We start from the raw sequence: 4,108 nt of genomic DNA on the forward strand, positions 1-4,108 counted from the left end.
AAAAATACGTTATGCTCCACAAATTTGCGTATCATCCTTGCCCAGGACTCATGCTAATCTTCTCTGTATCATTCCAATTTTAGTATATGTGCTGCCAAAGTAAGCATTATGAAATAAATTATATGTGTATATATATATATATATTTACTATCTCACGATCTAATTCAAGTCAATACTGAACTGCTTCATACGCAATCCCAAAATATTTCAACTATATAGTTCCTTTCTTTTCCAATCCAGTATAATCTTTTAAATCTTATAGTATGTCAACTCAACAGACCAATCATAAGACCATTCTCATCAAAAGCCTCCCAACTAAGAAAATCCCAGGAGCAGATGGCTTCACAAGTGAATTCTACCAAACATTCCAGAACTAACACCAATCCTGCTTAAACTCTTCCAAAAAACAGAGGTGGAAGGAACATTGCCTAACTCATTCTATGATACCAACATCATCCTAATACCAAAGCCAAACAAAGACACCACAGAAAAGAAAACTACAGACCAATCTCTCTAATGGACCTAGATGCTAAAATCCTCAACAAAATACTTGCTAACCATATTCAACAACACATTAACTGAATTATATACTATGACCAAGTGAGTTTCATTCCTGGTATGCAAGAATGGTTTAACATAAGAAAAAACAATCAATGTAATACACCACATAAACAGGTTGAAAGAAAAAAATCACATGATCATCTCTATAGTTGCAGAAGCATTTGACAAAATACAGCACCCTTTCCTGATAAAAATCCTACAAAAGATAGGGGTAGAAGGAAATTTCCACAACATGATAAAGGATATGTATGAAAAACCCACAGCTAACATCACATACAATGGTGAAATCCTAAAAGATTTCCCTCTAAGATTGGGAACAAGACAAGGATGCCACTATCACTGCTCCTATTTAACATTGTGTTAGAATTACTTGCTCCATTACTTAGGCAAGAAAAAGATATAAAAAGCATCCATACTGGAAAGGAAGAAGTACAATTTTCACTATTTGCAGATGACATGATCCTATACATAGAAAGCCCTGAGAAATCTAAAATAAAGTTTCTAGAGCTTATAGACGAGTTCAGTAAAGTCGTAGGCTATGATATCAATGTGCAGAAATAAGTAGTATTTCTGTACACCAATAATGAGCAACCTGAGGAAGCAACTAAAAGAATCAAATACCCAGGAATAAATTTAACTAAAGATGTAAATGACTTACATGCAGAAAACTAGGTAACACTGTTAAAAGATATCAAAGAAAACTTAAATAAATGGAAGAATATTCCCTGTTCATGGATAGGAAAACTAAACTTCATTAAAAGGTCTATCTTACCCAAACTGATCTACAGATTTAATGCAATCCCAATAAAAATCATCACAGTATTTTTAACTGATCTGGAAAAACTAACTATGAAATTTTTTGGAAGGGCAAGAGACCCCAAAGAGTCAAAGACATATTGAAAAAGAAAAATGAAACCAGAGGAATCACACTACTGACTTTAAAACATACTACCAAGGTATGGTAGTCAAAACTGTATGGTATTGGCACAAGGCTAGACATACTGACCAATGGAACTGAATTGAGAGTTCTGATATAGATTCTCAAATATACAGTCATCTGATATTTGACAAAACCACGAAGCCCACTCAACTGGGAGAGAATGGCCTCTTCAACAAATGGTGCTTGGAGAACTGGATATCTAAAAGAAAGAGAGGCGCACCATCTCACACCTTATACAAAAATTAACTCAAGATGGATCAAAGATCTAAATTTAAGAGCCAAGACCATAAAAACCCTGGAAGATAATGCAGGGAAACATCTACAAGATCTTGTATTAGTAAGAGTTCTATGAACTTCAAACCCAAAGCATGAAGGAAAAAAAATTGATAAATGGAACCACCTGAAAATTAAAAACTTTTGCACCTCAAAGGAGTTTATCAAAAAAATGAAAAGGGAGCCTACCCAATGGGAGAAAATATTTGGTAACCATATATCTGATAAGAGCCTAATATCCAACATATATAAAGAAATCCTACAACTCGAAAACAAAGAAAACCCATTTGAAAAATGGGCAAGTGATTTGAATAGACATTTTTCCAAAGAGAAATACAAATGGCTAAAAAGCACATTACTAGCTAACAGGGAAATGCAAATCTAAACACAATGAGATACCATCTTATACCCATTAGACTGGCGGCTATTAAAAAAATAGAAGACTACAATTGTTGGAGAGGATGTGGAGGAACAGGAACTCTCATCCACTGCTGGTGGGAATGTAGAATGGTGTAGCCATTTTGGAGGACAGTTTGGATTAACTATAGATCTGCCATATGATCCAGCAATTCCATCACTGGGTATATATCTAGAAGAATTGAAAGCAAGGACACAGACAGATATATGCACACCAATGTTCATAGCAGCATTATTCACTATTGCCAAAAGTTGCAATCAACCAAAATTCCCATCAACAGATGAATGGAAAAATAAAATGTGGTATATACATACAATGGAATATTACTCAGCTGTAAGAAATAATACAATAGTAACACATGGGGTAACATGGATGGCTCTTGAGGACTTTATGTTGAGAGAAGTAAGTCAGACATTGAAGGACAAACACTACATGACCTCTCTGATATGAATTAAGCAAATCAAGCCAGCTCAGGGAACTAGATATTGGAAGATTGGTTTATAGGAAATAGGGAGAAGTTTGTGAGCCAGTACCAATATGGGTGAAATCTATGATAGGAAATGTATAGTTGTACAGTGAAGGGACATGGTCGGGGTGTAGAGATACTATTGGCTTGGGCAGTACTGGTCTGACAGGGAGGTAGAATGGGGAGGGAGAGGTGGATGGTCCGTGGAACTGGGGGTGAGGAGGGTTGGGGAAGGAAGCAGGTGAACACTGGGGGTTGGCAGGTACTGTTGAAATTACAATATTGGGAATGCTCTTTTGGCAGTACAACAGGGAAAAATTACTGGTTTAAGGTGTTGAATGGGGGACGTTTGGGGTAGGGCACACCTGGGACAGGCTTTTAGGGAGTGTGTGAGTGATAGTTTTTCATAGTGTCTGGTATCAGTGAGTAAAGACTCATATAATGAGTGGGAAGGTTTTGTGACTTCCATCCTGGGAAGGCCTGCTATGTTCTCAAACAGAGGGGCAGGAGTCTCTTAAGAGCATGGATGGTGCCTAATAGGGGAGGGCAGACCAGTGTGTCAAACCTTCACTGTTGTTGCAAGTAACTATGAATCTTGTCCTGCAAGGACTGAAGTCTGGTGGTTGCCATGGGTCCCAAGGGGAGGAGGTACAGTGAGGAATTAAATAGAATGAACAGGGGACATTTTGTGGGTGATGGAAATGTTCTGCATGAATCTGCAACGGTGGATACAGGCTATGTTAAATCTCATCAAAAGTTCCAAAAAGATCATGGTCCAAAATGTAAACCATGATGTAAACCATTGACCATTGTTAGTAGCTATTTTTCAATATTTGTACATCATTTGTAACAAATGTATCATCCACATATAAAAAGGGAAGGTGAGAAAGGGTGAGGGTGTTGGGTATATGGGAGTCCACTGTATTCTGTACATGACTTTACTGTGACCTAAGATTTCTTTGAAGACACAATGGAAAAAAAGTAAGACATTGGGGAAATAAATGAAAAAAAATAATGTCACCATACATACAGAACAACAGATCATACAGTGATGAAAGTCAAAATGTCAAAAAAAATTTAAGTAATTTCTCATTATCTTTTAATATCACAATTTTTTTATTTTATTTTATTTTTCATTTAAAAAAGTTCTGTATTTTATTTCTTATGTTTAAAACTCTCATTATTTCATTTTCTTATGAGTTGTATTTGGATATTTTATTGGCTCGTATGTGAAGAAGTTTTGGATCACAGAAGGGTTACAACTGTGTCAGGGGAGGATCATTGGTTTGGGGTGTCAGTGATGGGGAACATATGGGAGGAAGTTCACTTGGGTACCTGGGCATATATATAAGACATACAAATGTGCTTAAATGTTCATGGGACATTGTCACAGTGGGTAGAGATTCACCAAGAGAATATCATATTCCAATCCTAGGGAGCTCTGCCACAT

General features: G+C 36.6%; 1 non-coding gene across 1 annotated transcript; it reads right to left on the reverse strand.

The window, feature by feature from the left end:
• On the reverse strand, positions 1-107 carry LOC111761267 (U6 spliceosomal RNA). Its single transcript, XR_002794678.1, has one exon. It is a non-coding gene; the product is annotated as a U6 spliceosomal RNA (small nuclear RNA).
• Positions 108-4,108: the final 4,001 nt, after the last annotated feature.

The sequence above is a fragment of the Dasypus novemcinctus genome, chromosome 12 (assembly GCF_030445035.2).
Source record: "Dasypus novemcinctus isolate mDasNov1 chromosome 12, mDasNov1.1.hap2, whole genome shotgun sequence".
Taxonomy (NCBI): domain Eukaryota; kingdom Metazoa; phylum Chordata; class Mammalia; order Cingulata; family Dasypodidae; genus Dasypus; species Dasypus novemcinctus.